Consider the following 12,199-nt stretch of genomic DNA (forward strand, 5'->3'; position numbering starts at 1 on the left):
TGATTCACGCTTAGTAACTACTTAATTACTACCTGAATTAGCACTTGCACTTCATTTGCCTGTGCTGTAAATAGTTACTCATAATTATTTCAGACTTAATTACTTATGGACTAACCATTTGAGCATTTATTAATCATTAATTAGTAAATTATGAGAGAATGATTTACTAATAATTCATTCAGGCAGCTGTTATCTGTTAGTTAAGTCTTTTTGAGAGATTTTCTAAAGTGAAGACTAATTATGTTTTATTAAGCATTTACTAAGTGTGAATCATTATTAATTAAATCTTTGTTCATTATTAATTAAGTCTTTGTTCATGCTTTATTAAGGCTAAGTAAGGTGTAGTTATTATAAAGTGTTACAAAAGTATAAATCATAGACTACAGCACATGAACCAGGACTAAACCAGGACTGAACCAGGACCAAAATAGGCCTGAACCAGGACTAAACCAGGATTGAACCAGGACTAAAATAGGACTGAACCAGATATAATCTTGGACTTGAGAGCGAGAGAGAGAATCCTGAGCACGTGGAGCAGGGTGTCTGCAAAACGCGATTGGGCGTTGGTCCTTTTGCCCACAGTCACCAGACGGTCTACAAGGGCACACCTCCAGGCCCATCCCGACACTCCGTCCTGTATCAGTTCTGGTTTAGTTCTGGTTTAGTCCTGGTTCAGTCCTGGTTAAGGTCACTCTAGGACAGTACTGCAGATATCATGAGCCTGTGCAGGTTGTTTTCATTGTTGCCAGTTGCTCCGGTTTGACATTAAAAACATTAAAATTGTGGCTATTTTATATTTGTTATTTTTTTATATCTCACGTGGGGAGAACTCGGCGTACTCCTGCGTACCATGACCACTACACCCCTGATGACAAGTTTGTGGAGCCGATCGCGAACAGTTAATGAGCAGGAGAAACATCTGTGGATCATAAGTTTGGAAATTTCTTTGAAAAACAGTGAATCTCCCATAGAGATGTATGTATGGAAACCTGCACATCTGAAATAATGACAGCATCAAAAATGCATAGGTCCATTTTTGGAGACTCGCACCCGTCCACATCCGCCCAGTACAGCACCACACCCACCCGTGATTATATCAACTTTAAATCCACACCCGCCCACACCCGTTAACATTCCACTTGTCACCCACCCGTGCCCATGATAATTCACACACAAATTAAGAGCATTCTAACTGAAGCATCTATCAGAATAGGAATTGAAAAGTTACAACTTCATGAACTGCCATCACGAAATGAAATGAAACAGTTACGCTTTCTTCAGTACAAATACAAATTCCCAGATGCGACTCAACTGGCATCACTTCACAGGCTTTATTTACTGAGCAGAAGAAAGATTGGACACAGGACTAACCCAGGACTAACCTAGGACTGATTCCAGGACTGAACTAGAAGGACTAACTAGGACTAAGCCAGGACTAAACCAGAACTGAACTAGGACTCACTGTCTGGACGGGCTCAGAGGTGCACTCGTGTAGACCGTCGGGTGACCACAGGTGAAAAGATTGGCATAGAGCTCCGCTCCCCGTGGAAGTAAGTGCAGCCGTCGGGGTTCTCTCTCTCTTAAGTCCAAGATTAGTCCTGGTTTAGATCTGGTTTAGACCTGGTTTATTCCTGGTGTAGTCCTGGTTAAGTCCTGATTTAGTCCGGACCCGCCTGTGTGTAATCACTACCCGCCCACATACCCATCTGGAAAATTCCAGAATGTCAAAACCCGCCCGTTTCAGCACTGGGCTTCAGATTAGAGTCGAGTTAAACTTGAATCTGAGCTTTGTTTTAACACAATCTGACCAGAAAGAGTCGATTTAGTTGGAACTACAACACATTAATTTGTTTGTGGTATTAAACAAGTCTCTCTCAGTTTCCCCTTCTCAGTTTTTCAGTTAGTCACTCTCAACTTTTTATTGAAAATCAAACTTGTAAAACTTGCAGTTCGAGCGTTCATGGTCCTGCCATGAACGCTCGAACTGACCACAGGCTCCTGAAGATGTGCTCTTTAAACCCATTTTGGATTATTTCTTCAGTTTTCAGACTCGCTTACAACTCTTTGGGCTGTGTTTGCATGTGTGCATTGTGCCACTATGATAACTGCAGAATATTCCACCATAGGTGGACACCCACGGCATGATGTCACTGCCAATTTTAAGTTAGCATGTGAGCGTGCCTCTGTGGTCTTTGTGTGTGTGTGCGTGTGTGTGTGCATGTGTGCTTGAGCATGTGTGTGTGTGCTTGAGCGTGTGTGTGTGTGCTTGAGCGTGTGTGTGTGCTTGAGTGTGTGCGTGTGTGTGTGTGCTTGAGCGTGTGTGTGTGTGCTTGAGCGTGTGTGTGTGTGCTTGAGTGTGTGCGCGTGTGTGTGTGCTTGAGCGTGTCTGTGTGTGCTTGAGCGTGTGTGTGTGTGTGCTTGAGCGTGTGTGTGTGTGCTTGAGCGTGTGTGTGTGTGCTTGAGTGTGTGCGTGTGTCCTTGAGCATGTGTGTGTGTGTGTGTGCGTGTGCATGTGTGTGTATGAGTGCATGTGATTGTGTGCGTGTGTGCGTATGAATGCATGTGTGTATGAGTGCACGTGTGTGTGTGTGTATGAGTGCACGTGTGCATGTGTGTGTATGAGTGCATGTGATTGTGTGCGTGTGTGCGTATGAGTGCATGTGTGTATGAGTGCACGTGTGTGTGCGTGTGTGTGTGTATGAGTGCACGTGTGTATGAGTGCGTGTGTGTGTGCATAGGTGTGCTTGAGCGTGTGTGTGTGTGTGCATGTGTGTGAGTGTGCGTGTATGAGTGTGTGTGTGTGCATGTTTGTGTGTGTGTGCATGTGAGTGTGTGCGTGTGTATGTGTGTATGAGTGCATGTGTGTGTAAGTGTGTGCATGTGTGTGCGTGTGAGTGCGTGTGTGCATGTGTGTGTAGGGGTGCGTGTGTGTGTAAGTGTGTGTGTGCGTGCGTGTGTGTGTGTGTGTAAGTATGTGTGTGTGTACGTGTGCATGTGTGTGTGTGTGCATGTGTGTGTGTATGAGTGCATGTGTGTAAGTGTGTGTGTGTGAATGCATGTGTGTGTGTGTGTGCATGTGTGTGTGTATGAGTGCATGTGTGTGTAAGTGTGTGCATGTGTGTATGTGTGTGTGTGTGCGCGCGTGTGTGTGTAAGTGTGTGTGTGTGAATGCGTGTGTGTGTGTAAGTGTGTGTGTGTGTGAATGCGTGTGTGTGTAAGTGTGTGTGTGTGTGAATGCATGTGTGTGTAAGTGTGTGTGTGTATGTGTGTGTGTATGAGTGCATGTGTGTAAGTGTGTGTGTGTGAATGCATGTGTGTAAGTGTGTGTAAGTGTGTGTGTGTGTGCATGTGTGTGTGTATGAGTGCATGTGTGTGTAAGTGTGTGCATGTGTGTGCGTGTGTGCATGTGTGTGTAGGGGTGCGTGTGTAAGTGTGTATGTGTGTGTGTGTGCGCGCGTGTGTGTGTAAGTGTGTGTGTGTGTGAATGCGTGTGTGTGTAAGTGTGTGTGTGTGTGAATGCGTGTGTGTGTAAGTGTGTGTGTGTATGTGTGTGTGTATGAGTGCATGTGTGTAAATGTGCATGTGTGTAAGTGTGCGTGTGTGTATGTGAGTGCATGTGTGCGTGTGCATGTGTGTAAGTGTGTGTGAATGCATGTGTGTGTAAGTGTGTGTGCATGTGTGTGTGTATGAGTGCATGTGTGTAATGTGCATGTGTGTAAGTGTGTGCGTGTGCATGTGTGTGCGTGTGCGTGTGTGTGCATGTGTGTGTGTAAGTGTGCGTGTGTGTGTATGTGTGTGTGTATGAGTGCATGTGTGTAAGTGTGCGTGTGTGTGAGAATGCATGTGTGTGTAAGTGTGTGTGTGTGTAAGTGTGCGTGTGTGTATGTGAGTGCATGTATGTGTGCGTGTGCATGTGTGTAAGTGTGCGTGTGTGTGTGTGTGTGCATGTGTGTGTGTATGAGTGCATGTGTGTAAGCGTGCGTGTGTGTAAGTGTGTGTATGTGAGTGCATGTATGTGTGCGTGTGCATGTGTGTAAGTGTGCGTGTGTGTGAGTGTGTGTGAATGCATGTGTGTAAGTGTGTGTGTGTGTAAGTGTGCGTGTGTGTATGTGAGTGCATGTATGTGTGCGTGTGCATGTGTGTAAGTGTGCGTGTGTGTGTATGTGAGTGCATGTATGTGTGCGTGTGCATGTGTGTAAGTGTGCGTGTGTGTGTGTGCATGTGTGTGTGTATGAGTGCATGTGTGTAAGTGTGCGTGTGTGTGTGTGTAAGTGTGCGTGTGTGTGTGTGTGTGTGCATGTGTGTGTGTATGAGTGCATGTGTGTAAGTGTGCGTGTGTGTATGTGAGTGCATGTATGTGTGCGTGTGCATGTGTGTAAGTGTGTGTGTGTGCATGTGTGTGTGTATGAGTGCATGTGTGTAAGTGTGCGTGTGTGTGAGACTGCGTGTGTGTGTGTAAGTGTGCGTGTGTGTATGTGAGTGCATGTATGTGTGCGTGTGCATGTGTGTAAGTGTGCGTGTGTGTGTGTGTGTGCATGTTTGTGTGCGTGTGCATGTGTGTAAGTGTGCGTGTGTGTGAGAATACTTTAAAGGTGGTGACATTGAAAGTGAAGAGGAAGCTGGGACTTCCTCAAACAGCCGTGAGGAAGTGCAGCGTGTCACTGGGGCCTTTGTGATGACGACGCGACAACAGAACCCACCACCTCCGCAGATCTGCATGAGGAAGACCGCAGCTTTCAGGTTCAATACAGGTGTCGAGGTTCTACTCTGATCTCTCATCTCATCAACACATGACGACCGGGGACTCCCTAAAAACTCTGCTTTTCATCTGGGGGCGGGACTTGACGTTCTTTTGCAACCATGGCAACAGTGTCTCCTATTCACCTGAGCCGCCGGGTCTAAAAACACACATTTAACAAGTTGAATTTAGCCCTAAAGTTCGAACAAAAACACATCCAGCTTTTCTTTGACATTGACGCATCAGAAGCCAAACAAAACAACACTTTGATTCTGCTGAAAATGTGGATTTTTGTCAGTATAATATTCACACACACACACACATGCACACACACACACACACACACACACACACACACAGCCAAACACAACCACTCCACACAGGACATGTCATATCTTTTTTTACAAACAAAAATGCGACAATTTCCTCCCAGTTTGGATTTTTTTTTTTAGGTTTGAAATCTGACTTCCTGGTTGGAAATCATGACATCACACTGGGCCAAAACTCCTCCAGTGTACACAGAAATGAATATTTGACAAATACAAATAGAAGATAAGACCTTTATTTGTTGAAATAATGTTTAAAGTGGATGTGTATGGCTGGGATATGTGTTGGTGTGGGAGATTTTTATATACAGTGGTCCCTCGTTTATCGCGGGGGTTACGTTCTAAAAATAACCCGCGATAGGTGAAATCCACGAAGTAGCCAACTTTATATTTTACAATTATTATATCTGTTTTAAGGCTGTAAAACCACACACTATACACTTTTCAAACACAGGACAGTTACAATCCTTTTTGCGTCCTTCTTAAAACTTATTGCTGCTGATGTCCCCATGTTATTTTTCTCAATCCGTGTGTCATTCGTTCATTCGTTTTTCAATATAAAACCCAATAAGAAAACAAATAAACAACTATTTTCTTCATTATTTGTTTCCAAAACCAAAATGAAAAACAGATAATGATTTATTTTTTTAGTTTTCGATTTTGTGTTTAAATGAAAAATGGAAAAACGGATAATGGCCGTTTCCTGTTTACGTGACTTCAGTGAATGCGATGCCGGACTGATAAACGACTCAAACAGGACTACACCGTTTTCAGTCCTGGTCTGGTCCCGGTCTCGGTCCCAGTCTCAGTCTCGATCAGGTCACGGTTTCAATCACGGTCTGGTCCTAGTCTGGTCCTGGTTTAGTCCTGGTGTAGTCTTGGTTCAGTTCTGATTCAGTCCTGGTTCAGTCCTGGTTTAGTCTTGGTTTAGTCCTGGTTCAGTTCTGTTTTAGTCCTGGTTCAGTCCTGGTTTAGTCCTGGTTTAGTCCTGGTTCGGTCCCGGTCTCGGCCCCGGTCTCAGTCTCGGTCTGGTCCCGGTCTCAATCACGGTCTGGTCCTGGTCTGGTCCCGGTCTCAATCACGGTATGGTCCTGGTCTGGTCCCGGTCTCAGTCACGGTCTGGTCCTGGTCTGATCCTGGTCTCAGTCACGGTCTGGTCCTGGTCTGGTCCTGGTCTCGGTCACAGTCTGGTCCTGGTCTCAATCATGTTCTGGTCCCGGACCTGGCTTAGCCCTGGTTTAGTCCTAGTTCAGTCCGTGGCGCAAAAGTCCGGCATTGCAGTCACGGAAGCCACGGAAAAGGGAAATGGTCGTTTTTTTTTTTTCATTTTTCAATTAAACACAAAAATAAAAAATAAAAAAGTTTTTTTTTATTTTGGTTCTGGAGAAAAATAATGAAGAAAATAGTTGTTTTTTCGTTTTCTCATTTTTTGGTTTTATTTTGAAAAATGAATGAACGAATGACACACGGATTTTTCTCCTTCTTTATGTAACGAACCGAAGATTCATTGATTCCATAATGGCGCCCTACAGCTGAGTAACTTCTACCTTCCTTCAGCGTGTCCAGAAGTCCAACTTTGTGCGATGGTCTGCATCTTCCTCTGCCTTTTGGGTGCGACCACAGGAGCCTTTGTCAGTGCAGAACGTTTTGTCGACATTGTGAGTTTTGTCAGAGAGAAAACTTGCAAACAATCAGCACTTCAGAGTGCTGCTGGCAGCTGAACACATTCTGTACTGTACAAGAGACACGGCATGGAGGAGATTGACTGACAATGATCTACAGACCCTTAACCAATCAGGACGCGGGGGGGAACACAATGCACATTCATACACTGTAAAAAAGGATTAAACCAGGACTAAATTAGGACTGAACCAGCACTAAACCAGGTGGACTAAACCAGGACTGAACTGGGACTAAACCAGGACTAATCTTGGACTAATCTTGGACTAATCTTGGACTTGAGAGCAAGAGAGAGAACCCCGAACCCGTGGAGCAGGGTGTCTGAAAAGCACGATCGGGCAAGGGCAGCGCTTCGTCCCATGGGGTGCGGAGCTCTGCGCCACTCCCCCACACTCAGATCTGGTTCAGTTCTGGTTTAGTCCTGGTTTAGTCCTGGTGTAGTCAATCAGGACGCAGGGGGAGGAACACAATGCACGTTCATACGCTGTAAAAAAAACAAAAAAAACATGCAAAGTTGCACCTAAAGAAAATCAAAAAAGCAAAATTCAAATCAATTCCGTTGGGAATGACTGAACTTTTTAAGACTTTTAAAACCCTGCAGCTACCCTGTAAAAACCTATTGCTGCTGATGTCCTTTTGTTATTTTCCTCTTTCTTTATGTAACGAACCGAAGTTTAATTTATTCCGTAATGGAGCCTACAGTCCTGCACAGCTCCATTTTTGGAGACCTGCACCCACACCGTACAACACTGCAGTACAGCACCACACCTGCGCAGTACAGCAACGCACCTGCCCATTAACCCGACATTATATCAAACTTTTGCACTGCCTACGCCACGGACTGAACCAGGACTAACCTAGGACTGATTCCAGAACTGAGGAGGAGGACTTATCGAGGACTGAACTAGGACTAAAACAGGACTAAACCAGGATTAAACCTGAACTGAAACAGGACTCACTGTTGGGACGGGCTCGGAGGTGACCGCAGGAGAAAGGACTGAAGGAGAGCTCCACACCTCGCGAAGGTAAGCGCAGCAATTGCCCAGTTGTGCTTTGCGGACACCCTGCTCGGTGTTCTCTCTCTTAAGTCCTAGATTAGTCCTGGTTTAGACCTGGTTTAGTCCTGACCCACCCGTGTGTAATTACTACCCGCCCATAATATGCAATATGCGTTCATATACTGTAAAAAAAAAAAAAAAAAAAAAAAAAGCATGCAAAACTGCACCAAAAAAATCTGCGAAACAGTGAGACCGTGAAAGGTGAACCGTAATATAACGAGGGATGACTGTGTAGAAATAAATTGGATTTGGATTTGAAAAAGTCTAATAGAGATTGTGACAGAGCAGTGCTTTCAGTTAGCATCACCTCCTCCATGGGCATCAGCTGCAAAGTATCAGTACAGTGGAGTGGTTGAAATGCCTGGGGTAGATGGTCATAGCAGTGGGTGGAATGGCGGGACCCTCATTACCCCCCCAGGGCACGTGACTGTTGATACTTGACTGTGTATGTATGCATCACCATGGTAACTAATGAGCATTCTGCCATACACATACATGCGCAACACCCCCAGCGTGAGGTCACTACAGAGTCTCAAGTGAGGCACAGTGACGTACACGAGGCGTCCCTAACAGAGCGTGTGTTCTCCAGCTCCACACTGGCCCCACGGCGGCCCCCAGGAACACAGACCCCTCTGTCCCCCGACCGAGGGCCCGACCCGGGGAGTGTGCACACGCGAGACCCCCCTCATGTGCATGTGCCGTGTGTGTGTGTGTGTGTGTGTGTGTGAATGAGTGTCAGTGAGTGTCTGTGTGTGTTTATGTGAGTGTGGATCTGTGTGTTCGTGCACGAGTGTGTATTTGTGTGTGTGCTTGAGTATGTGTTTGTGTGTGAGTGTGTGTTTATATCAGTGTTCGTGCATGAGTTTGTACGAGTGTGTGTTTGTATGTTTGTGTGAGCGTGTGTGTGTGAGAGGGCATGTTTGTGTGCTTGAGTATGTGTTTGTGTGTGTTTGTGTGAGTGCATGTTTGTGTGTATGTTTGTGTGTGTGTGTGTGTTTGTGTGAGTGTGTGTTTGTGTGTATGTTTGTGTGTGTGTGTTGTGTGAGTGTGTGTGTGTGTGTGTTTGTGTGAGTGTGTGTTTGTGTGTATGTTTGTGTGTGTGTGTGAGTGTGTGTGTTTGTGTGAGTGTGTGTTAGTGTGAGTGTGTGTTTGTGTGAGTGTGTGTTTGTGTGAGTGTGTGTTTGTGTGTGTTTGTGTGAGTGTGTGTTTGTGTGAGTGTGTGTTAGTGTGAGTGCCTGTCTGCGTCTTTGTGTTTGTGTGTGTCTTGGTGTGAGTGTGTGAATGAGTGTCTGTGTATGTGTGTGTGTGTCTGTGTGTTTGTGTGAGTGCATGTTTGTATGTCCGTGTGGTTGTGTGAGTGTGTGTTAGTGTGAGTGTGTGTTTGTGTGAGTGTGTGTGCGTGTTAGTGTGAGTGCGTGTTTGTGTGAGTGTGTGTTTGTGTGAGTTTGTGTGAGTGTGTGTTTGTGTGTGTTAGTGTGAGTGTGTGTTTGTGTGAGTTTGTGTTTGTGTGAGTGTTGGTGTGAGTGTGTGAATGAGTGTCTGTGTGTGTGTGTATGTCCGTGTGGTTGTGTGAGTGTGTGTGAGTGTGTGTGTTTGTGCATAAGTGTGAGTGTGTGTTTGTGTCTGTGTGCATGTTTGTGTGTGTGTGTGTGTGTGTGTGTGTGTGTGTGTGTGTGTGTGTGTGTGTGTTTGTATGTCCGTGTGGTTGTGTGAGTGTGTGTGTGTGTGTTTGTGCATAAGTGTGAGTGTGTGTTTGTGTCTGTGTGTATGTTTGTGTGTGTGTGTGTGTGCATGTTTGTGTGTGTGTGCATAAGTGTGTGTGTGTGTGTGTTTGTGTGCACGGGTGTTGATGTGTGTGCTCTCAGCTGCTGTGTCATCAGTTTCCATTGTTCTCTTTGAATCTTCACAGTTTGATTTGTGTTTTTATAGAGTTATTTTGTGTTTGTTGCTGAGTGAGTTTTCCATTGCCGGTGGCTCCTCCCACGCCGTAAACACTACAGACCTATTTACATGAGTTAAAGCCCCACTGTGTAACTTTCAGTCTTGAGAAGTTACTAAATAAATGTACTGAAAATGTGTATTCTGCACAGTCATTTTGAACAGTTAGTGTTTCTATTGGTGGTATATTTCTTAGAAGAAAAGACATGGTGGCTGATGGTGTGTTTTTATAGAATGTGTGGTTTGAGTGACACGGCTGAGCCACTGATGCAGGTCACACTGTGAGGACCACACTGTGAGGACCACGCCGTGAGGACCACGCCGTGAGGACCACGCCGTGAGGACCACGCCGTGAGGACCACGCCGTGAGGACCACAGATGGACTGAAGCTACCTGACATTATAGATCTGTGTTGTGTATGAAACCTTCACAAAACTGGTGTGTGCCTCTTTTCTCTGCATTGCCCCCTGTGGCTCAGAGACTTTAAAGCGACTCTGCTTGTACAAGTCTCTACATGGCCGAGCACCAAAGTCCATCTGTGACATGTTAGTGTCACTCTGGGCACCAGCAGAGTCATGACTAAACACGGGGAGTCAGTGTTTCAGATTCATGCAGCTAAACCCTGGACATGTGAGACAGACTCGACTTTGACTCCCGCTGCATATGACTGAAAGGTTTATATTCTGCACTCTTCTCTCTTTTTTTTAATGTTCACTTTATGATTATTTATGTTATGATCAGTGTTGGGAGTAACGCGTTATAAAAGTAACGAATTACAGTAATGCATTACTTTTTGCTGTAACGCAGTAATGTAAGGCATTACAGGGGAAAAAATAGTAATATTTTACTCGGTACAAATGTGAGTAACGCGCGTTACAATGTTTTTTTAACCTGGATTGAAGTGGTGGGTTTTTCTTCATACAAATTCGCTAAAATCACCTCGATATCAGCAGCAGTGAAACACCGGAGATGCTCCTCGTAGACCTTCAGGTAACCGCGGGCGAAAGGACTGACAAAGAACTCCACGCTGTTTAGACCTGGTTTAGACCTGGTTTAGACCTGGGTCAGTTCTGGTTTAGACCTGGTTTACACTCGTCCCTCCCTCTATCGCAGTTTACTTTTCGCGGTCTCGCTGTTTCGCAGATTTTTTTTTTTTTTTTTTTTTGTTTGTGCAATTTTGCATGCCCTTTTTTTTTTTTTTTACATTGTATGAATGCGTATTGCGTTCCTCCCGCTGCGTCCTGACTGGTCAAGGCACTCCTGTCTCCTGTACAGTACAGAATGTGTTCAGCTTCCAAATTTAAATACATGTTCAATCTCTAGCAGTGTGATTCTGAAGTGCTGTACGGTTGCAAGTTTTCTCCCCGACGAAACCCACAACGTCGACGAAACGTTCTGCACCGACAAAGGCTCCTGCACTCGCACCCAAAAGGCAGAGGAAGATGCAAACCATCACACAAAAAGTTGGACTTCTGGACACGCTGAAGGAAGGTAGAAGTTACGCGCTGTAACAGACTCTTGCACCGGCTCGGGAACCTGCCAATAGTTGCTGAAATCAGGGCCGCGAGCCCGAGCAGCAGAGTCCTTAAAGAGCGATCGGGTGACAGTCACTCTTACCTCCGTGAGGTGCGGAGCAGAGCCGCTCCTTTCTCCTGCGGTCACCTTCGAGCCCGTCCCTACAGTGAGTCCTGTTTTAGTCCTAGTTCAGTTCTGGTTTAGTTCTAGTTCAGTTCTGGTTTAGTCCTAGTTCAGTTAAGGTTTAGTCCTGGTTTAGACCTGGTTTAGTCCTGGTTCAGTCCATATACAGCGCAAAAGTTATTTTGGTGAGAGTAACTTAAAGTAATGCAATAGTAATGTAATGCCTTACATTTTAAATGCAGTAATATTGTAATGTAACGAATTACTTTGAAATGACAGTAATAGGTAATAAATAACGCATTACAGTTTCAAAGTAACTTGCCCAACAGTGGTTATGATCTGGTTTTATTGTGATTTTAATGTCTTTATTATTCTGTAAAGCACTTTACTTTCCAAAATAGCCTCACATAAAAGCATTAAAACATTACTGTCTGTGTCTCCACAGACCTGACACTTTTTGGTCTGGAGGAGGGCCTCCTCCTGCTTGTTTCCATAAACATTTTGTTTACAGTATGGTTGCTAGGTAACAGATGGCAATGCTATTATGAAAGTAACACACGCCTCTTCAACAAAGTCTCCAAACTAGAAAAAGTAGATCTTAAATCTAAAGATAAGCACTTTAAACAGCCTGTTAAAACAGACTATAATTGTTGTAGACACACTATTATTGTATATACAGTATAACAGTATGTGTATGTTTGTTTGTTTTTTGTTTTGTTTTTTTTTACTTTTCATTTGTAGTTGTAAGCTACAGTCAGTGACTCCTCAAACTTAAACTTGAAATGAACTAAACAGTTTTCAGTCCAGAAAAATCCTCAGGC

This window comes from Boleophthalmus pectinirostris, unplaced genomic scaffold, assembly GCF_026225935.1.
Source record: "Boleophthalmus pectinirostris isolate CB_2022bp ecotype Guang Dong unplaced genomic scaffold, ASM2622593v1 HiC_scaffold_20, whole genome shotgun sequence".
Taxonomy (NCBI): Eukaryota; Metazoa; Chordata; class Actinopteri; order Gobiiformes; family Gobiidae; genus Boleophthalmus; species Boleophthalmus pectinirostris.